Source organism: Anopheles merus, chromosome 2L, assembly GCF_017562075.2.
Source record: "Anopheles merus strain MAF chromosome 2L, AmerM5.1, whole genome shotgun sequence".
Taxonomy (NCBI): Eukaryota; Metazoa; Arthropoda; class Insecta; order Diptera; family Culicidae; genus Anopheles; species Anopheles merus.
Window position 1 is genome coordinate 26,928,951 of NC_054083.1, and position 23,688 is coordinate 26,952,638.

At 44.5% G+C, this 23,688-nt stretch overlaps 1 protein-coding gene across 11 annotated transcripts in view; it reads left to right on the plus strand.

Moving 5' to 3' along the window:
• Positions 1 to 13,940: 13,940 nt before the first annotated feature.
• LOC121591491 (cyclic nucleotide-gated cation channel alpha-3) overlaps positions 13,941 to 23,688 on the plus strand; it is a 104,674-nt gene continuing 94,926 nt past the window's right edge. For 7 of the 11 annotated variants that reach the window (XM_041912059.1, XM_041912061.1, XM_041912057.1 and 4 more), the window contains exon 1: positions 14,361 to 14,678. The gene's annotated coding sequence lies outside the window, so the exon portion shown is untranslated. Of the gene's footprint in view, positions 14,001 to 14,360; positions 14,679 to 23,688 lie in introns of those variants that run through there. The other 4 variants (XM_041912051.1, XM_041912048.1, XM_041912056.1 and 1 more) reach the window with 2 other exon arrangements.

A 23,688-nucleotide genomic window follows, 5' to 3' on the forward strand; every position in this document is an offset into this window, starting at 1 on the left:
TAATTCTTGGCCGCAAAAATCTTGGTCGCAAACTTCTTGGTCACAAACTTCTTGGCGTCAAGAGATTTTTCAAAAATCCCAGAAGATTTTGCGAAAATCGCAGAAAATTTTGCGCAAATCGCAGAAGTTTTTGCGAAAATCGCAGAAGGTTTTGCGAAAATCGCAGAAGTTTTTACGAAAATCGCAGAAGTTTTTGCCAAAATCGCAGCAGTTTTTGCGAAAATTGCAAAAGTTTTTGCGAAAATCGCAGAAGTTTTTGCGAAAATCGCAAAACTGATTTTGAAAATCGCAAAACTGATTTTGAAAATCGCAAAACGTTTTGCGAAATCTTGGTCGCAATTTTCTTGGGCGCGAAATTCTTGGTCACAAACGTCTTGGTCGCAAAATTCTTGGTCGCAATCTTCTTGGTCGCAAAATTCTTGGTAGCAAAAATCTTGGTCGCAAAAATCTTGGTCGCAAACTTCTTGGTAGCAAACTTCTTGGTCACAAAATTCTTGATCGCAAAATTCTTGGTCGCAATCTGCTTGTTCGAAAACTTCTTGTTCGCAAACTTTTTGGTCGCAAACTTCTTGGTTGCTAAATTCTTGGTACTTGGTATAAATATTGATAATATGTGAGACTTCAACTTGAAATCTTGGTAAGATGAATTATACGTTTTTTTTTTATATTTTACTTGCATGGAACAACACACTGGATTTAGGTCAAACGTACCCGGCTCAAACATTTTAATGACCACCGTTGACGGATGCGAACGGGCGCATAATTCAATCACTCTAATGCTTACACGGTTTTGCCCTGCCCTATAGAATAGGTCGTTTATGGGAGGAAAGTTTTAACCCACTTTCCGTGAGCCCCGCCACTTCACACGAAAACACGATATCCAATGTATCATTTTATTAGTCTTTGGATGAGCTCTTAGTAAGGAGGCGAGTATGATGGGATACTTCCATGATTCGGGTCTGAGTACGGTCCGTGCAGGGGAGAGAAGGGAAATATATGTATACATCTCATGTCGTAAAGTTGCCGGAGACACCGCCGGTACACCAATTGCTCACCGATACAGGGCCACACACGTATAGCACCGCTGGATCGTAGTTTATCTCAGAATTCCACCAGGACCTGCTTGGGGACACATACATCCAGAGTAATCGGTTTCGGGTTTGTGGCCATTAGCTGTTACAGTGTCAAACCAAAATGAAAGGACTCGCAACGATGATGCTCAGTGTGGCATGAATGTTAATGAACAGTGTGGTACAGCTACCCGATGGTAGGGGTCCGCGTAAGTTGAACTTGTTTAATGCCAATAAGTGTCGCCGGCTGGTAGGAGTTTTAAACGTGGTAAACGAACCACCGAAGTTTAACTCACTTTGGGCAACGATGTCATTCAATTGAGACAAAAGTGAAGATGGCTCAAAGCAAAAGTTTGCTCTATCTGCCTTATCATACATGTTGCAATCGCCATCCCCTCTCGCTCATCACACTATGAAAATGTAAAGTACGTTTTATGGATAACCATATGGTTCCCTCATTCACGCACACGTTCCATCGCCGTTCGTCGAGATGATAATGTGTGCCTGACAGGATAATATCACTTTACAGGTTTTTCTTTTTTGCTAACGATTACGGCGAAAAGTTGCACTTTTGCGAACAAACGATAATTGCTCGCTGGGAGTGCGGAAAGTTGGCGGCAACTTTGGCCATTTGCGCACGATCTAATATAAGGGCTGAGGTAGGTGCTACTACTTATGGCATGCGTGAGTTAAAATGGGGGTTTGTTTGGTGGGAGACGGGGTTGAGAGATGGCACGGAAGCACCGGTAAATTGGCAACAATGCACTTTGGATAATCGGTACGGTGTATTTTAGTTAGTATGCTGGGGAGCGCTCATTTTTGGGTGAAACAATTTCGGAAGATCGTTAAGATTAAATGTATATCAAAGGCGTATCGTTAATTATTAACGGTTTGAAGTATTATTTTTGCTCAAAAAGTAAGATCTTCTAACTAGTTTTGCTTTCAATTCGCTTAAATTTCCCTGAGCAAGGTTCATATTGCTCTAAGTTAAGTATTCAATTAGCTATAGCTGCTGCTTATTTTTGAAACCGCGTCTGATAATGCCCAGTGTGTATGATTTGATGACTACTTGACTAAAGCCTTATGCATCCTACCTACAGCCTAAAAGTGTCCAAACATTGCTCACGATAATGATAAATACAATTTCTCATTACCACAGAAACATAGTTTCTACCAAAGGGGCCTTTCACGATTCTAGTCAGTTTTTTGTATGGAGTTTGACAGTTGGAGGCTGAAATCATGTAAACACTCCATACAAAACCACACAAAAAACTAGCCTGCAATTTTCAGTCTAGATTATTCTAGCCTCAAAGCTAGAATTAGATTCGAGTACCTGCTCGAAAACACAGTGTTGTTTATATTTACCCCAAGGTGCATCAAAGAGATGACGTGGTGGAATCTGGAATCAAAGTGTATGTAGTCCAGGTGGTCTCATAATATGTTTTTTAAAACCAAATTTGAATATCACTTTTTAACAGAATGGGTGAAAACTTTTGTTCAAACAACCTTTCTTGAGACTTGACGAATACTCAAAACACTCTTAAAATCTTTATTCATAAGCAGAAGCGATAAAAATCAGCCTTCTAAATTCATACACCTTGGGATAAGCCCACCTGTATATTATACACACTAAGATAGCTGACCGAAAACTGCTATACAATGCAAACAGCTGACAGGCTGAAATTTCAGCCTACGAACTTACAACGGAAAGGGCCCCAAAATTAGCATAAAAACCAACAAACAACAACATATTGCATACCTTCAGGCGTTTGGCAGTGTAAAGTGTCGGGTTAATGTTTTACAGTTTGCATACTAATAGGCGTTTTGCCATGAATTATCAATTAATATACTTGCACTACTTTTTCGTGCAACCAGTGCTGCAAAATGCCACGAGATATTCACCAACGAGAATTTACCAACGAATACAATGAACCTATCCGTGGTAGCTTGATGCTCATCGCTAATACTCAATGAAAGTGCGTCATGACATGCTGAACACGACATGCGAGTGCTTGAGTCAACCGCGATACTCTGACTCACAATGCCACTGTTTCCATTGCCAACAATGAGATGATCAGAGGTAAGACTCAAACTGTCGATGGACCAATCAAATGCTTGATGACATTTTGTGTAGCACGCAACTCTTGATCACTGACCTGGCCACGACATTGTCGGTCGATGATAATCACTACATTCTTGGAATATACTTGGCGTGTTGGAATATACTTGGCCAGCAGCAAAATGAGCATGCTTTCTCGCTCTGTCTGGTATGATGGTCTGTCAGGTCAAACAGAGCGAGAAACCATCCCGCCATGCCATCGACAGCGATTTGCGAGGGCGCGCGTGGGATCGCACTCCATACAATTTCACAGCCCCAGAGCCCTCGGATTAAAGAGCTTGCGAGCCTAGGCAGTTTTTTCGCACCTAGTTTTAGCAGTTATAATTATAGCAATCCGAGAGCAGGTGTAACAGTGCAAATTTTAGCTCACTAAACACCTGAAATTTGACATTTTGTTTTGCAAAAATACACAAAATTAGAAATACAGTGGTTGACCGCTAACTGGATGTGTTTTACTCTAGTTTTTTTTTTAAGTGGAAGTTCATTAACTGGAGTGATTCTCAGTTAAAAACACATAAAGGTCAAAATATGAAACACCAGGAATCTTACGAAGGGAAATTCATAGCAAATATGCAATTTTCTCACAAATTTAAACTCTCAGTTAGCGGTCACATACTGTAGTCGATGAATAACACAACACCATAAAATTTATGAATAAAAAATAAAGTTAAAAAATAAAAACCCATACGATTTCGAGCAGATGATACCACTCACAACCCTCGCAATGTTTAACGGGATGCTCTTTTTGTTTTTTGGAACCACTCGCAAGCACCGCATATCTCCCGTGACCATCGCGATATTCACCGACACAAAATGACGCGACCAAGTGATTGACCAAGAGTTGGTCGCACGAAATGTCACAGAGCATGTGATGGTCGCACCAACTGTTTGAGTCTCACCTCTGCTGACATTATTTTGTTTTAGCCGGAATTTGTCATGACTATGCCAGTGACATTTTGCAGAACTGAACATAGTAAACAAAATAAATGACTAAGCGATGGTCGCAAAAATGTCAGAAAGCATGAAATGATCATGTTTTGAGTATCACCTCTGATCAGCACAATTGAGTACGTTTCGCCGACATGGTTTTTGTTTCAGTAATTTTTTTATAACACTGGTAGTGACAGTTTGCAGCACTGTTTGCAACACGTTAAAATCCAATAAAGAATGGACAAAGTGAAAGAATAATATAATATCCTTTAGAGATTGCCGTTAAAAAAAAAGAAAAGAAAAAAAAAATAAATAAAACAGGACAAAGCGCAAACATGGTCTTTAAACACACTCAACTAGCGATATAATTGTTTTGTCAATAAATTAAAGCCTCTTTCCAATCTCCCTTCAACAGCTCTAATTAATCATACCGTGAGGCTGGACAATTCAATTAAAAGCCATCAGCAAGGTTGCAATATCAACAACGCTTTGGAATTTAAATTGAACGAGAAAAGGATTTGTTACTTCAAAACACCTCGTCCACGACCGTTCATTCGATCTGCTGCCGATGTACGTTTCGATCGATCCACCAAACCAAACCAGTTGAAGCATGTAACAAAACTCATTAAAACAGAATAGTGGCTGAAGGGAGCACGGGAGCGCAATGAAAGGGGAGCACGTGTGGGAGAAGTATATTAGTATCCCAAAAGGATGCTGGCCCAACGCACAATGCTGCAGTGTCTTTGTGTGCATCTGCCTAAATCTGCATCCCTTGATGAGCGCTCTAGTACGAAACAGGCAAGAGACTTGTTTGCGATAAAAGCCACACCTCGTCTCGTGGGGTAAACCGAAGTGGAGGAATAAGTGGTGGATCGCTTTGCTTTTTATTGGCCCAAATGGGAACGACGCTTTACACCGTTCTCAGCGTAACGGAAGCGGAGCAAACGGGGTTGTTGGGATTTATGATGATAAATTAATTAGCCCTGGTACGGGCAGAGTCGTGCCGTGTCTTGCCGATTTAATGATACGCGTTTACCCGCCGTACCGGAAACGGAACGGGCGCGAAAGATAGGCCAATGGGCTAATTTTCAGTGTGTGTACCCAGAAATTTGTGCGTATGTGTGTGTGTGCATGGTTTTTTTTAAAGGTACGTATGCAGCAATACAGGTGACAGGTGGCCGTTCAAACCAGGAACCACTTCCGGCGTTCGACAATCGATAAATCCTTCCAAAAACCGCACGATTCGTACGCGTACGCACCATATAACGCTGCGAAACAAATCGACCATATCAAGTTCTCTCTCCCTCTCTCTCTCGCTCTCTCTCTCTCTCTCTTTCTCTCAGTCGTTGAATGTGAGGCAATTAATTTCGTGCATTCGTTCGCTGGTCCAGGGCTTTGTAATTACAGCTAAACGGGATATCCAATGGCTCATTAACGGTGCGAACGAAATGGTTCCGGACGGTAAGGCCCGAACCGGGTAGAACCGTCACTACCAGAACCGCTGGGAGGCGTGTGGTTTGGTGGGCCATGCTGGGTCGGGGTTTATCACTTTACGATTTCAATTTACGGCACCGCACCACCGTTCGCGGGGTCCATTGTAATGATTTTGGACGCGAGTCTTTGCATTCCCCGTGTTCCGGTGTCCGTTTGGTGAGCAATTTGCTCGTACAATTGACGGACGTCCCGATTGTAGTGATTGTGCGGTCCTGCGTTGTAGTGAAAATGCAATGCTTTTTTTTTACATTTCAAAACTTGCTTCTCACAACATCATACAGTCTGGCGGTGTCTGTGCCTCTGTACACTGGGTCACGAGTTTGGAAGCATAATTAGATCGGTAAGACAACAACACCCATTACCGGTTGCTGAACAACGGACACAATATTGTACCATTGAAAACCCGCTCCAATTCCGAATGGTGGTGGTGCTGCTGTTGATACAATGTTTAAGTACGGCTGGGAAAGCAATCGCAGAGTGGTACGACCAACCACAGGTCAACCACAGGTGGTGTGGGCACTCGAGCACACTTCAACTCGCACGCCGCAGCGCTACCGACCTTAACTTTATGATTCCGTTGCCCTGTCTGCTGCTGCTGCTGCTCGAAGCATCCCTAGTTGGCGGGTTGGGTGCAGAAAATGAAAGTGCAAGACAAAATGGGCGAAATGTCATTTCCCATATGCCATCGGACGTCTCCGGTAGCGCGATAGAGTGAGAAAGATAAAGAAAGAAAGAAAGAGACCGAACGATGGCGACGGCAAGAGAGGGCAACACGGAATTAGTTTATATCTAATTGTGATGCAAATGCGCACCGAACGACCTTAAGGGTTTGCAGGCGACAGCAGGAGCGCAGAGTCAGCGCGCATTTCGCGATGGACTCCAACCCCTGGACCCAAACCCGCCCCTTTGGGTCGCGTCCATCCGTCCACAGCACAACAAAGTGGCTGAAACGTTCCAACCGACAACCGACTCGGGGTAAAATCGTTGTACAAACACTCACGCTGCTGGATGCTGCTTGCTTGTCTGGCGCTGTTGCTGTTGCGTCTTGTTCCTCCCAGACTCCAGAATGGACGGTTCATGGTTCAACACGTGTGTGTGTGTGTGTGTGTGTGTGTGTGTGTGTGTGTGTGTGAGTGCACTCGGGTTCGCCTTACCAGAGCGACTATTTTATGCAAATATTTGTCCGGCTTCCGGTACGCAATCGAAAACGCAATCGCATTGTGCGGGAAATGGTGGTCAGCTAGTTTGCCAGCGTGTGTTGAGCCAGTCGAAGGAGCCTGCCAGTGCCACAATTGCTGTTATTACGCTGTCCGCTGTTGGGAAGGGGGAGGACGGACGTTTGCTGCCTGCATTTGCCCGAAAACGTTACGCAAATCGAATTATTATCATTATCTGATAAAGCGTTTAGCTATTGACACATACAAAGCCTACAAAGCGTGACACGAAGCGCATCGTTCACTGTAGTGATGTGCTGTCCAAGGCGTGGAGGGCGGTAGCGGCGATAGTGGCGCGGTGGAAATACATAATTTTCAACCGTGGAAAGTGCCGGCCAACTGCCACGGTCGCTGCCGTGTGGAGTTGCGGTTGTTGCCGATTGTGTCCATCAATTTGCGCAAAATATAGTTATCCGCAACACACTCATTACCATTTTGTCGTGTTTCTTTTGCCGCCGAACGACATCAGGGTCAGTGATGTGTGCGAGCGGATGCGAGTGTTTGGGTGAAAGTGGGTTAGAGAGTTGTGAGACAGAAAATTAAACTATGTGCATTTTTTGAAAAGAGTGTTAAAATTTACATGACATTTTGCTAAACTAGTGTAACTTTTTTAAATACGAAAACTTCTTTTTTCAATTGTCAATTTATTACAGACGTTCGAAAGTTTTTCTATTTGAACTACTTTTTTCTTTTAGGATATAAAATTTAAAAATAGAAGGAAAAAATGCTTCATTGTAAGGTAATCGAGAAAAGTATGCTTAGTATGCTGTAGTAATTTCTTACCTAAAGAAAACTTTAGCAAAAAGATTTAAAATTGTTTCCAATGAAGCTTTATAATGTCATAAACGTATTTAGACGCTTAATGTGAAGTGTTTTTTTTTTGGTAACACAATGACCAAAGGAGTACATTCTGAACCAATTAATTGAACTTCGATTGCCTTCAAAACCATATAAAACCCGTGCACATTTTAGTTGAGCTGTGAGCCAACTATCGAGCTACCATCAAAAATCTGTTCAATTATTGAGCTGCGAGTAGAACTCGAACATTTAATGCTGTTAAAAATCGCGTAATTTTGCTTCTTCTACTTCTATTACGTGGCGTAACGTCCTGCGTGGACATGCTGGCATATACACGCTTTCGAGATTTAATTTATTACCATGCAGCCAGATGCGGCGCGGGGACGGTTCATCCTAGCCTTGAACCCACGACGGGCATGTTATTGAGTTGCTCGAGTTGACGACTGTACCACGGGGCATGCCCCAATGCTAGAAAAAGCATTAAATAAATGGGTTTATAAAAATGGAATAAATTTGGTGAATTTACAGGTAAAGTAAATCGATTCTTACAACTATTTAATGAATATAAATAATTATGAAAGAATCTTACCAAAAAGTGTTCTCATTTTGTTGCAGGCAATTCATCTATCGAAAAGTGAAATAATGTTCCCAAAATGAGTCAATGCTCCCAACATCACTTGACTCCGTAATGACGTAATCCAAGAACCGCACAACTTGAAGACAGGCTGTACACAATTGTTCACAAACATTCGCTATTGAACCGGCAATTAGGCGTGCAAAATATATCCCGAATGATGAATGCTACATTGAAACAGGCCGAACATTTCAACCATTTTAATTCTAATGCAGAAAATGTGCCATTTCAGCAAAATAACGAGCGGCAATAATGTGCGGAACGGTCTTGCAAGACAAAACTCCCTTCCAACAGTGCAAGTGATAGTAATTAGTCCCCGGTGTCATTGGCTTCCCGTACCGAGAGGCCCGGTTTCTCCTTCTCCCCTCTTCCCTCTTTGGTGCTTCCGGTCCGGTCAACGAGACGTTCAATTTGAAGCTTTATGTCGTACTCGACCCTGCCGAACATGAGCCATCGGCACACATATGCAAAGAGTGTGTTTGTGTGTGTGTGGGTGAGAGTGGCAGAGAGCGAAGAGAAAGAAGAAGAAACCATTCCTTGATGGGAAATTATTATCACAGGTGTACTGGTAGAAGACCCTCAGGGTCCCCTTCTTCCCAGGGCAGGGTTTTTCTTGCACCGAAACACAATAGCTACAGCTCCGCCCGTTTGTATTGAGCAGCGGGTGGGAATGGTGGGAAAAGTGTTCTTCTCCCTCCACATCTACATGTGCTTTCCGGCAAGGGCACTGGAGGGGGGAGGAAGATGGTAACGGGCAGCCACAAGGGTGGAAGGTAGGAGCAGGGATATAAATTGCAATTAGTGTAGATGTCTGATTGCGCGTACCACTAATGCGATTAGGTGCACGACAGTAACGATCGACATGCATATCAGGTATCATCTAGCGCAACCCGGTTTCAACAGCAGCAAAGCAGCAGCAGCAGGCCATGGGGTTCCCTTTTTGCCATTAGCATGTGTGCACATTCGAGGAGGGGACGGGGGAGGGGGGTGTCATGGGTAAAGAGATATCACGCTCATCCGGTGTGTCAGTGGAGTGTGTATGTGGCTGTGGCTGTGCTGGGAAGTCAGTTGAAAACTTTAAGACGCTAGACTGCTTGGATGGTTGTGAAGCTTTTAAAGCTCACGTTTGAAGAGTATTGGGTCACAATCGATTTAAAGGAGTTGCGTTCGATGCGGAGAGAGACAAAGAATGGGAGAATAATATTGCTTTATGGTTGGTAAAATTGCTACATTTCAGATATAACAAATTAAAAACAAAAAAAGTTCTTTTCAGACACACACTAAAAAGGAAGCTTAGGGCATACATTGTCTGGAGGTCCGAGCAGCAGCAACCGTTTGGCGGAAATGGTGAAGAAAGTAAACAAGCGAACGGGAACAACGGCGGAATGCAGGAACGTGCCAACGACAATCGCCAACCGGTGAATGTAATGGAAAATTACACACACACACACACACACACACACACACACACACACACACACACACACACACACACACACACACACACACCGGAAAGCCAACCACACATGCACATGTAATCGACGTGCGTGTACATGTGAACGTTAAATAAATATTGTACGGAAATAAATTACAAGTACACAAGCACCGTGCACAATTTTGTGAACGTGTGTGTGCATGTATGTGTGTGTGTGTACTTCGTTGTCCCTGCAGTCACATAAAATAAGCAGCACAATGGAGAGTATGTGTGTGTGGGTATGTAGGTTTTGGGGAAGTGGGAAGTGGCTGGAAGTTACACCGTAATCACTCCGTTTGCTTCGAGAACTAGTCTGGGCAGCAACAGACACAATAGAAGAGAGAAAGAGAGGGAGAAGAAAATACAACGAGAGCGAGATAGAGCGACAATACTCGAGACAGCAAGAAAGCAACCTTAGGAACGGACAATGCCAAACCAGTCAAGCAGCGTCTTTGCCATCGTGGCAAGACGCTGCGTTACGCTTAACATGGGTACAAATGGAGCGGATTTGCAGGAAAAAAAGGATGTGGGAAAAAGGATTCCCGTTTTTCTTTACCGGTGGGTTTCCGGATTTATCCCCCCCCCCTTATCTCGCCCAGTTTCGCTGCACTCTCTGCACTCGGAGTTTCATTTTTAATGCCGACACAAGTGTTTGTTGAGTTATTTTTGCTCCAACCCTCCGGGCATCCGATTTTCTTGTTCTTCGTCCTTTTTTTTTTGCTCCCATTTGCCACGCCACTTTTTTGTTGCATTCTTTCAAGTCGTTCAAGCGAGTGAAGATATAGGGAAGGGCTGGTAGGACGCACCATTTCAAGAGGTGTTTGTGTGGGTGTGTGTGTGTGTGTGTTTCGCTGTATATTAAACGGGAACCTCGGGGCTGACTTTTCATAATTCTTCCTCCCTGCCCAGCGACGATAAAGCCGAGGTACTGTAGTTCTCACCTGTGCGATTTGGTGCTAGTAAACGGCGCGAGGAAGGAACATAATCGCCTATAGTGTGATGTGCACGTCAGTTACTGTGAGATGTGTGCACGTTTTATGATCGTGTTAGAATTGGTATTAGATTAAAGGGGCAGTATTGCGTTTGGGGTATGAAAAACCATACGGCGAACGGGCTGTTGGTGCTATGCTTGGAACGTTTCTCAAACGGTGAGAGTTCTTTGTTTGATATGCCTTCATGTATCCTTGTGTTGCATTGTTCTATTTTGTATAAATGATTTCTAAACTTTTGTATAAAATATGATATACAAGCAACAAGTTGCTTATGAACACTATATTAGTATGTTGGTATTACATGTCAGTACAAAATTAAATAAAAAATGCCTTTTAGTTTCACTATAACGCGTGAGTACAGAAGCATGTACTCCTATATAGAAGAAAGCAATTAAAAACCACATTACAGTCGATTTTAAAGGGCATTTACTACAACTGGTGCAGTTAAAGGGAAGTTTAAGGCTTCCCTTTAGTTCGAAGGGATTTAGTTCGAAAGGCTCGATTTTCGAGCTACAGTATTTTAATTGGTATCACTATCCACGCCAATTATTTCGTTGAGAGTGAAACAAACCATTTGTGAGTAGTATTATTGTTGTGTACAGAAACGGTGCAGTGTAACCGCGACTCGATGCTGTCGTGCAACTGACAGCATCCGACGTCCGAATGGCCGTTAAGGGCTTCGGGAGCGATCGGGCTACCGAGGGTCGGCACTCGATCATATGCCGCGACCCGACACGCACAACAGTCTTGTAGCATATATGTTATTTATATTAGAATATAAGTGGTTGATACAGAAGAGCCGCGTGTGTCTTTAATATCCTCAATTGTGCACCTGTCCGAAACACAAAAATTATTTCTTCTAAACTTAAATCATAATGGAAGTTTGACTACTAATCGATTCACAGTGAATTAAGTCATTTTTAAATTAACACTCCGGGCGCTGAATGGATCGATTTCACTCTCCTTGTCTGTAATTGGTATCACCAACTCCTTGCCGAACGTATAGAAAGAGAAAAATGAGTAAGAAAATAATGTGGAAGCGACATCGCGAGGATCAGCCGAGAGTAACCGATTGTTTGGTTCGGAGCTCTGTGTTGTGTGAATGCAATTTATAATGTTCCTAGTCAAAAAATCAGTGATTCTGAAAAGAGCCGATGAGGTGCTTTTTTACCAAGCTGGGTATTGATGCTTGGAGCTCTGTGACCACACACCATATGACTTTGAGCAGTGAAGCCAAAGTTGCAGAAGAGACAGCAATTTCGTGTGGTTGCTTTATTTATACGCGATGGTGGAGGTAGACGCGATCGATGACCCGTCGTACATTTTTGAAGGCTATAGCAAAGTTGCAAAAAGCAAAAAGTAAGTTATAGATCTAACAAACTAACCAGCTCATCAACTCTGAGGTAGCCTACGCTACTTAGTGGTTATTCATATAATTTATTCCTAACCATACGTTACTCGAAGAGCTGATTTCTAACATAAAGTAAATTATTTGTGCTTCAAATAACCCTCGATGGCATTCATCAGTACCAGAACGGTATGCAGTATGATGAGTTATTAAGTCTTTTACGCTAGTACCTGTTTAAAAGGGCACTAAAGGCGAAAGCGGATTTTAATTATAAAAGAAAAGTAGTATAAATAACATCGATGACCTAGACCTAGACCGTGTACTTGGTCGGAAGATGCGTTCCACGCCATTGTTAAGCTGGCCAAGTGGTATACAAGTGGTAACTATGATAAGCTCTCTCCTTTCCACTTTACAGTACAGTCATTCAACGAGAACACCTTTACAAGCGGCACGTGTTCGATGGAGACGCATGGTAGTTCAAGGAAAGCTGTCCTAAAATCGTGGAAACAAACCATCCATTAGATTCGTCTCGATGACTTACGTAATACTAATTCACTCACTCACGAATTAGACTACAAAGTTACTAGAAAATAGAGTTCCTAAAATGACACCGTACTCTAATCCCATCCAACACTATCCACCAGCTGTCGTTTTCATTACGACGAAGCACGTCATGCAAAAACCCGGCAAATCGCACACGATGATAAGGGATTTGTGTGTCCGAGTATTGCAAGCGAACCATGGCCCCGTTGGGGTTTGTCAATGCTGTGACATTTGGACTCGTTTGCTTGTTTTTTCTTCTCCTTGTGCTTTGTTGCACCGTTTGCGGACCGCGATCGTCCGTGCTTTGCATCTCAACACTCGAGACCGTGAGCCGTACAGGTATCGTTTCTAAGTATCGCTCGTTTCTTACTAACGCCATCATCCCGTGTGGTGCTCATGTCGGCACGTTGCGTTGCGAAGGCTGGTGCTATCGGATTCGGCGAAAGATAGTGACAAAAGAGGGAGGACAAAAAAAGTCGTTGAACGAATAGGAATGAGTCCTCGGGCAATCTGTGACACTACGGGGTAGAGACAGATCCGGGAATTACGTACCAACCCGGAACTAGGGCGGGATGGTTTCGGCAGCAGCAGCAGCACCGTCAGGATGGTGCGCTCCCGGCAGATTGTCATTGCTCCTTCCTCCCCACCCTTACAAAATCATGTGTCTATGTGTGCTTGTGTGTGTGTGTAGGTTCAAAATTTCAAATCCTGTCTTTCCGGCAGACACTTCCGTTGGAATCCACTGAAGCACGGCAGCACGCCCGCAAGCGTGTCTCTCCCAGGATCACGGCATACGCGACATCTTCCGTTTGTTTAGGGTTAAGCACTTCACGTACGGGCTTTGTGTTGTGGGGTTTGTTGTTTTTTTCTTCCTTTCTTTTCTTTGTGCATATGTGTGTGTGTGGATTGTAACGTTTTTGCCAGTTCCGACTGCCGTCTGATCTCCGAGGCTACGGTCAGTGAAGAAGTTCCAGCTCCTGTACGCACACGCATACGCAAGTGTAATAGAACAAAAAGCGGTGTGTGTTTGTGAGTGTGTTAGTGTTGTAGGGTATAAGATGCTGTTCCTTCACTGCGGGAGATGTTTGCCATGCCGTAAAGGGGAAAATTGTGGTGAAAGAGCGAGATTCAGTGAGAGAGAGAGAGAGAGAGAAAGAGCGCACGAGCGCCTACTAAGGGGAAATTGTTATTGTGCTATGCGATGTTAATGGTTTCAGCCAAGGACACGCTGCGCATGAGCTTCAGACAGGCCAGCGTATAATAGTTCGTACCACGGACACATATGAGAAGGATCAGCAGTAGCTGGTTTTGTTCGCATGTACAAGGATTAAATCGAAAGTTTGAAGCATAATGTGAATGTTTTTGGAAAATCGTTGAATTGTTGGTAAGCATTCAATTTCTTTTCTCATTTGCCTTCAAGATTAAATTTGATTATTTCTAGTACTTTGATATAGTATTGTAATCCGTTTTACACTTTTATTTAATCGCCATACACGCATCAAAAGCGCTGTCGTTTCTTTGTCATCCAATAGAAAACATCGAAAAACATCGCCACTCCCTCAAAATGCCGCTTACGCTCACGGCATCTTACCAATCGCTCGCAAACGCTACCAGCGTAGTCGCAATTGAGAGCGAGCGCTCTTCCGAGAACAAGCGGAAAGAGAAAGAGAGAGAGAGAGAGAGTGCGTCTACACCGTTCGGTGTGTGCGTTTGGTGTGTGTGTGGGGAAACCGGGCATCAGCCATCAGCGCCAGCAGTTAGTCCTGGTTTGTCTCTCCGCCATCGCGGAGGCTGCGTGGTGTAAAACTTTCCCTTCCAAGCCGTAGACGCTCTTTATTCCCTGTGCGAGCAAGACCTGCACGCAGGCACCCGTTTTTTTATTGTTACACAGACCTTCTTCGGTGGAGGAAAGCGGGGCCAGTAAGCGGGGCAGTGCAAAAGTAGCTCCAGAGTGTTCCGTGTACTACGTGAAGGTGCGTGAAGCGAATTAGTGCCGTCGATTGAGCGTTGTTCGTCTCCTGGATTTGTGTGTGCATATATCTGTGCGTGTGTGTGTGCTTGTGTAAGTGTCAGCATGTTTGTGTGTGCGAGCTTCGCAGTGCGTGTGCAATAATTAGTAAAGTATTGCAATGCAAATTCAGCTGCGAATCGGTGTAATGAAAAGTTGACGCAAATTACATTCGACGAAGGCACCGAAATTGCAAAAGGAAAGGTTGCTTTGATTGGACGTTTCTTAATGTCGCATCGCGCTTGGGGCAATTGCTGTGTGCGTGAGTGTGTGTGGCTGTGTGTGTGGGTATGAGCTAAAGCAATTCCAAAAAGCCGGCCGTATTTCCAGGCCAAATGTGCCAAATTCGTTCGCATCGTTTGCTTCCTTCGGTCCGAAAAGTAACGCCTGAAGGTAGGCTATTTCTGTGTCAGACTAGGCAGGAGCGAAAGAAGAAGAAAAAAACGGGCAGCTTTATCCCGTGCCAGCTTTCCACCACCACAGTGTATGGATGTGCGTCTCTGTGTGCGCGAGAGTGAAACAAGATGCTATTGGTCTCCCTGTTTTTCTGTAGCTATTTTCTCGCTCTCTATATCTCCCCCCCTGCTTCTCTCTCTCTCTCTCTTTCTTGCTTTCTCTTAATCGCCTGCCCGTTTCCTACGGCACTTTGATGCTGGTGTTTGGTTTCAGTTTTGGTCCGTGAAACGAGGCAAAAGACCGTTCTCGCTCGGTGAAAAACTGTCGACGGTGGAGATCCCTGCTTCAAACGGGGGTGAAAAACAGAAGGAGAGCGGCATAAAGTGGACAAGGAGGGTATGGCTAAAGATGTGTCTCGAAAAATTGGTTGCTCTTGTGCGCGTGTCTATGTGTGTGTGCTGGTGTGTGTGTAAGACATTCCGATAAGAGAAATGGGAACACATTTTCAACGCGTTTAAAGAGTTTGCTGCACGAGCTCGACGTTCCCTGCTCATTCGCTGGATGGGTCCCAAAACCCCAAACGCTTGATTGTTCGGTTCGGTTCGGTCGTTCACTCGGTCGCTCTAGGTCCAAACTTGTTGGAGTGCCCATTGTTTTCTTCCCTTTGCTTGGTTGTTAGCTGATTTGTATTTTTGTCTCACTTATTGTCAGAAAGTATCACCTCTTAAAGTCCGATGCTTTGCTTTTTGTCTGTGTTTTCATGCCAGCACCCATCCGTCCATCCGTCCACTCAAACAAACACACTCCAAAAACCGCACAAACACACGCGCACACATTCACGTGCTGCACTAGTCACACCAAACGTAAAATGCAATGCTTTCGGCACGTACCGAAAGCGCCGCTTAAACCTACTCGGCCACCTTTGTATGTGTGCCTGTGACCCATCGCATTGTTTACCCATTGGTTTTTCCGTGCCGTTGCCACCGTTTTCTGTGTCACTGTTTGCTGTAGTCTTCTTCTTTGTTTCCACCCAAAAGTGTGTGGAGTTTCTTGAGGAAGAAACTGTGTGTGGAAGCGAATGAGCCGTGCTTGGAAGGAACTGCTAACCAGTGAACCCGAGTGGAAATGATTTTTTCTCGATCATCTAGTGGCCCGATGGCCAATGGCATGAAGCGGCCGCCGTGGTAGCACACTCGACCGGGGGCGGGAGGTGGAAAGAGGCTGGCCATTATTTTGATAGGAAAGGATAATAAGAATAATGAAGTATCATCATCGCATCATTAATGTCAAACAACCTGACCATTTGAAGTGTGTGTGTGTGTGTGTGCGAACTTGTGCCCTATTGTGTGTAGGTGGAAGAGTGTCCCCAGAACGGCGACGAGTGTTTGCACCAAACACAGCCTTAAGAACAATAGCTACCGAAGAGAGTGTGTGTGTGTGTGTCTGGGTGCTGGAAGCGAAAAAGGAGCCAAGAGTACACACTTAATTGATTTTATCTCGATATCATTGACCTCGGGACGGGCAGGACAGGGCGTTGTGTGTGTGTGTGTATTGAAAAAAGACACAAATACACACCCCAAAAAAGACAACGACGAAAGCTCTGCCTGTTATGATCCAGACGGATGCATCTACGCGACGTAGAAACGCGCGTTCAAGCTCCTAATCGATTTAATTACATACCAAACCGTCGACGGTCCGTGTAGTCGTGACATGTAACGGACGCTTGATTTATTTGCTATAAAAAATCATTGTTTGCTGTGCATCACTGCCAAGTTGTGAGCTTCAATTCAAGCCCAGCTTAAGTAACGAACGGGCTGCGTATAAACCATCGCGGTGTTTCGATTAAAACTCCATCCAGTTGCACAATGATTGGACGTCTTGCTCCTGTTGCCTCACACAATGACGATAAAGAAGCGTTCTCTCTCTCTCTCTTTCTTTCTGTTGCGTATGTTTATTGACCCTCCAGGTTTCGATAAGCGAATCAAACACTAAGTCACCACCAGCAGGAGAGACACACTATGACACAACCACTAAGCCACCGCCAGCTCTAAGGACAGTGTGGCGTACTGAACGGAGTGTGGAAAAAAGCGAACAAAAATTAGAAAACCATTCGTCTGCGTGTGTAATGTTTTATTCAAAAGCTTGCCTTCACACGGGCACTAGCACAGCGGTTGTGACTTCGTGCGAGATCTTGTCCGAGCTCTGCGAGACGATAGCAAGCAAGCAAGCGGTGACGGTGACTTAAACGTTCCGTCGCAAGACACTAAAGGTTCAAGGATAAAATGGAAGGTATGTGTGTGTGTGTGTGAGTTTTTGTTTTCTCCTTGCACACACACACACACACACACACACACACACACACCAAAAGCACGGCGGGTTTAGCAGGAGAAAATATCGTTTTCATCGTAGCTTTACCCGCCTGCCAGTACGCTTCATTCGCCCTCGATGGACCAAATCGCTCGATGGTGGTGGACAGCTCAGAGAGATAGATAAGAAGAATATTCAATAATCCAAACGGGCAATGGAAAAGTCGTCAGTGGCTTTGCCGCCTCGAACCGTTCGCAGTCGCGGCGAGTGCTTTCCTCTTCGTGCGAAGGGAGGAAAAGTGATCTAAAGTAATGGCCACACTGTGTGTGTGTGTGTGTTTTGCGTAAGCTAGTTCGTGTACTGCTTGGCTGTTTGAGTCAGTTAAAGTATGGAGCAATGAAAAGAAAAAGAAGCAATTGCTACCACGAGTGGGGAAAAAACATATGCAAAACTCGGTGCTGCTGTTACGTTCTTAAGAACCTGATTGTTCATTCACTCCGTGAGCAGACAGAAATGGAAAACTTCACCTTACCTCGAACACAGTTTCATTCCCGCGAAAAGTTACGCTTCCCTCATTCACGCACACACACACACACCCTCGTTGAATTCAATTGCGAGTGGGCCGTTTTCTCCCACCTGCAAAGGTAAAATGCGTATTTCGGTAGCGCAAGTGGTTAAGCAGTTGAGCAGTAAGACCCCGGTGGATAAGTATTTTTAAACTCACTTGTACCAGCTGCCGTTTCCCCTTTCACCTGGTGCTGTCAGACCGGCCAGGTGGTATGATTCTCAGACCGTTCCTTGCACCTCCGCGAGCTCGTCAATTGGTTTTATGCTGATGAGTTACTTCCTTCCTTCCTGCTGCCGGGTGGTGTTCATTCGTTCGTTCGTTCGGCAGGTGGTTCACGTGGGCGAGTTCGATGTGTGATGAAACGCACTGCATCGAGAGGGAAGGGGCGCGAAGCGGAAGCAAAACCGGGGAATATATAAAAATAAAATGTTCAAATGTTTTGCACAAAACCGCACGGGTGGAAAATTTTAATTGAAAAAGTTGTTGTCGGCCTCGTTTTGTGAACGCCCGGCAGCGTTATTTTCCGCCCCTGCACAGCAAGCACATCGGATCGGAAGGGATGGGATGGGGCTGTCTGTAAAGAAATGTCTCAGGAATTTCACTGGAGCAAGAACGGAGGAAAGCTGAAGCCAGTTCCAGTTCCAGGACTCGGTTCGGCTCGGTCTATTAACTCGGATCAATGGCAGTAGGAATGTGTTTGGCCGCCGCCAGCCGCGCCAGCTGCTGCTGAGTCTGCCCTACCTTAGCCGTAATCGGTAATCACCGCGTGGTGCGTGGTGCACTGAGCGGAAGGGGTGAGCGGTACATTATGTTAAATAATAATATTTTCAAGTGCCCGCATAATAACCCTTGACGGTTGCTACTCGAGCCCCGGGTGCTTAGAGGGTTGGTGGAGTTGGATGTTTCGAGTCGCTGTTTCTGGAGCGGGAGAGTTGGGAGTGTTTTTTGGGAAGGGATTTGGGGTGCGGCGAGTGCCACGCTACATTATATTACACCCGTCAATTTAGCTCAAGTGTAGTTGAACAAGCAGTCGGTGGAATGTGATGCGCGATGGGTGCGAAAATACAAGAGAAAATGGAATTTTGCTGCTGTGCAGTGCGGTGTTTTGATGATGATTACAATTTTATCGTTTTTATTCAACGAAATTGAACTATAATACTAATCAATTTTACAGCACTTGCTATCCTATATCGTTATAACTCATTTAAAGATGAGATGGGCTGGAGCAGACCGATAAAGTAGCTGACTCAATTAGCTCGATTTGGACACATAAAAATGATCCCCTTTTCCTTTTCGTGTGTTCTGCTTCTCACACGCACATAAAACGCCATCCCTTCAGCTGCACCATGTGCATGCGTTACTAATGGAGTTGAACCTGGACCCGGGACCGGGCAGCTGTCCGGTTCTGTGCGAGCATCATTCATCAATTTCATGAATTTCTGGGACAGCACACGTAGCAGGCATGAGGAAATGAAGAATGAGCCTTACCAGAAAGGACGGGAGTGACCACCCAATTAGTCCATTGAGCATTTCGAATGAGTGGATTGTTCTGTTGGAACGTGAGAGGCGGAAAAAAGGTTCACAGAAGACGACGAACCCTAGCGAAAAGTGTCAAACCGTCTAGAAGATGTCTCTGTGTTGGGAAGTTTTGCGCCGAGACAAAAAGAGCTTGACAAAACGCACAACACGACTACGAACGTCAACGTCATTACGCACTGCCACTTTCGATCGCAGGAAGGGGAACTTTGTGGCGGAACTTTTGTGGCATCTGGGTTTTGGGACAACAGTGTCCTGTTCTGGTATCTGTATCTTAAATGATGATTTCCGATTCTTTCATTCACCTTCGCTGCATTCCTTACATCGTTTTTGCCGTCAGCTTCAGTTTTGTTTTATGATGGTCAGATGCTGCTGCTGCTACTGCTGCGGCTGCTAATATGGCCTGGGCAACGAGGGATTGTGTGTGTAAAAAAGGCACACACTTGAGCATCAATCATTTGCCACCGTGGGATGATAAGGAAGAAGTACACTGCACCCACGACACGTCACGCGAAATGACCTATTGTCCACCCGAGGAGCTCGTGTGGAGTATGTGTGTGGGCTAATTTTTGTGGTAATTAATCACACATACCAACAGACTGATCGACGCCATTCCATCGTGGGACGCTGCCACACGCTGTGGTTTGCAGAGGTCACACGAGCGAGTTTTTAGCACGACGCTACATCCCGCTGTGGCGGAGGTCAGGTAAAACTCAGGTTCTGAGCCCGATGACCGAGCCAGTGACTGAGAGGATTGCTATGCTATGATCTGAAACTTTAATGAGTCTTTAATGGCCATACTGGACAGAAGGATGTCTGAGGTCGAAAACTTTAAGATGAAAGATGGATAAAATATGCAACAAACGTAAATGGGTTAGATGGGAAAAGGAGAATTGATTTAAAAACGGGTGGCTCAATTAACTCGTACATATTTAATCGAGTATTTAGTTTGTGGTTTTACTTTGATGTCTGTTAGAAGGCAACCGGATGAGTGTCTTTTTAGAATCTAACAAAAAGCATTCGAAACATATTCGATGAACTCTCTACCGAGCTGCTTTCTCTACGGATATGAAATTGTAATACCTCAATATTGGTTTTGGGTGATGCATCCACTTTGCCTAGCAAACACGTGTTTAGAGGATTTCCATAAATTACGTAACGGTCGCTAGACAGAGAGAAGGTATGATTAATTACATTTGAGTGAAAGTGAGGATCAGATTTTGGTTCTGTAGCAGAACTTCGTACCGGATCCATTGAATAGATTGGAAATCCATTAGAAATAGGGAGAATTAGTTTTTTCCTTAACATATTTAAACACATTGTTTAAAGACGAGTATTGTGTGTTATGCATTTTAGCAGATTTAAAGCGTTATTTAAAGTAAAAGAAACATTGATTTGAAATGGCAAATGTTATACGGTGATACCAATACATTGAAAGTGTTTAAAAAAAACGTGATTGGAACGTCGGATAAGTAAGCAATTAACGGGATGGAGGAGCGGATACTGTATCCGCACGACTCCACACAGCATAATACTGAGCATAACATAACAACTGACAGCTGCCAAACGCTTCACAACAAGCTTGGGAAAGGAGATAAAGCGTTTCATGAACTGTCAGTCGGCATCGCAGTAGATTGGTAGCTTTTCCAAGGTCCTTGAAAAGAACAGGTCGATGCGTTTAGAACAAATTGACAGAAAACCATTGGAAAATTTTGACAGTTAAATTAAACATTGTTATGGTCGTTGTTATGGTGCGAATGGGAGTCTTTTTTGCTATTGTGGACTCATTTTTTGCTCCTGATTGCAAACATTATTTGTTCTATGGCTGATTTTATTCAAGGATCTCTTTTATCATTCGTCTCCGGGTTATAAGCAAAGGGCGGTATGAATATTGTACCAGTTTGTGCCGATTGGATGTTTCATTTTACTCTCAGTGTTTAATTTAAAGTAAATAGGACTTCTTTTACCCAGTTGGAACATGTACTGTGCTGTTTTATGCCTGTTAAACCTTTCGTTCCTCCATTTGAACCATTGCAAACAGTAGTGATTCGTGGTCACGGAATGGCAAACAATGAGGTTATCTGAATACAGAGTAGACTGCAATTATTTCTCCTTTATTCTCGATAAGTGATTGAGCTCAAGAAATTTAACCAATAAAATCTTCCTGTTCTCCTTAAAAGATTTTGAGCTTTTCAACGAGCAATGAGCGGCCTATTGAGGATATTCATAACATGGTACGGGCAATAAAGCGCTTTCTGAAGCGTTTGGTAACGTTATAAATAGGCGAAAATTCAACGTTACATTTTGTTACGTTAGTGTAAAGCGAGTATAACTCTTAATTTTTGACAATACGTCATTTATGGACTATCCTCGAACAAGAATGTGCCTACAGCTGGGTACAAATAAGCGTCAATTGAATGCCACCAAAGCACACAGACCTAAGAAAAAGAAAATTCCGCTAGAGAAACTGATATTGACACCGTGTTCAAGATTGTGTGCTACTCCCTTTTTCACTTTTATTTCTTTTTCATAAATGTTCATTTTGACGGTGCCCGATACAAACAGAGCGAGTCGCTTTAAGAGTGGAATGTAATACAGAACGCGCTATGCAGGGCGCAACCCCAACGCGTCCAACGCGAATCATGTGCTCCGTTGCATCCCGATGGTATGCGGGAGGGAGGCGTTAAAAGTAATAATAAATTTATTTGTCTCACGTCAATGTTAATAAAAAAAAGCAGGCAGGGAGAGCGCCACAGCGCCACCAACAACAAAGCTCCCAACGACTCAGATGATGATCACGATGACGACGATGGTACGGACGTTATAGCTGATAGGGTGCTAGTGTAGTGATTGTGTTTCGGCCTGCTTCTGGGTCGGTGTTGTGCAAAATTCATTGCCTTTTCAGAGCAGTGGCGACGTGCCGACGTGCGCAAACACGGCTCGACGCAAAAATTCATCGTTCACGCGAGACCGCGTGTTGATGAGCGCAAAGAAACACAAAAAAGAAGGAGAAGAAAGAGGAAGAAGCAACGTCTCGTAACGATTGTTACGTGAACCTATTTCAATTTTCCCGCCTTAACGCGTAGCACATCTTTTATTTCGACGCGTCGCCGCCGTTTGCCACGCGAACGTTCCTCCACGGGGGGGGGGGGGGGGGGGGTTCCACAGGCAAACGAACGTGCACTCGCGTGCAAACGCCGTGCGCTTCACTCTTCATCGCCGCCGTGGAAACGATGGCATGGACAGATAAATTAAAGAACTAAAAGTCCCGTGATTTATGTGACCCAATGCCCCGTGATGCGGGGTTGGACGTCAGCGTCCATACCTCGAAGCCGAAATTGGGCAGCTGACGGGCGGCTGCTGCTGCTGCTGTCCACCAAAAAGTCGGATCTACTGACGTGCGGGCGCACGTTCCTAGCCTTCCTTTTGATGCGTGGTAGCGCCGGACGGATGTTGGCATTTCTGTGTACCGTGTCCATCTTGGCCGTTTTATTTTTCTCGCCCCGTTGTTGCTCTTGTTAGGCAGCTTGTTGGTTTTGTTTTGTTCGCTTTGGAGCTAGATTTTTAATAACATTTTTATTGTTTTTCCTTGGGCTCGATATCTTTTTTCCATCATTCCATGGTTTTAACACAAAACACACATATAAACGCACCTGCATTATCTATCTTGCCGAGCGGCTTGTTTTGTGGAGAATAGAAAAATCCTACCACTGGACGGAATTTATTGTACAACATTTTCAAACGCAATTGTAAAAGCTTGGTAGCCGACTGGAAGGTATAAGAAGCGAGAGGGAAGAGCAAGAGGGACGCAGGATTGACTACATACTATTATCGTTCCCTGGAAACATTGTCAAACTCTCCTCTCCACCGTGGGCCAGTTTCGGGAGGGAAGGTTTCGCTGCATGGCGTACGACGGTTTGCGCCTGAAAGTATGCTATGCTACGCCTTCGAGAGCTTCGATACAAAGAGAAAGGTAGTGTGAGAGAGAGAGACAGAGAGAGTGAGAGCGGGTATGGATGTGCACGTATAATATTATGATATGGTTCATCTTTCATGACTGCATGTTAGCTGGGTCGCTTGGGCTTTGGCCTTGCGTTGTCTGCATTGGGTCGCTGTAACGATGGTTTATTTTTACCCCGGGCTCCCTGCAGTGTCGTGACCGACCAGGCGCACCCATCGATCGGGCGAGGATGTTTTTTCTTCTTCTTTCTTTAGTCGGCGAACTGTGCCCTAAACGTGTCAAAGTATCAGTCTGTG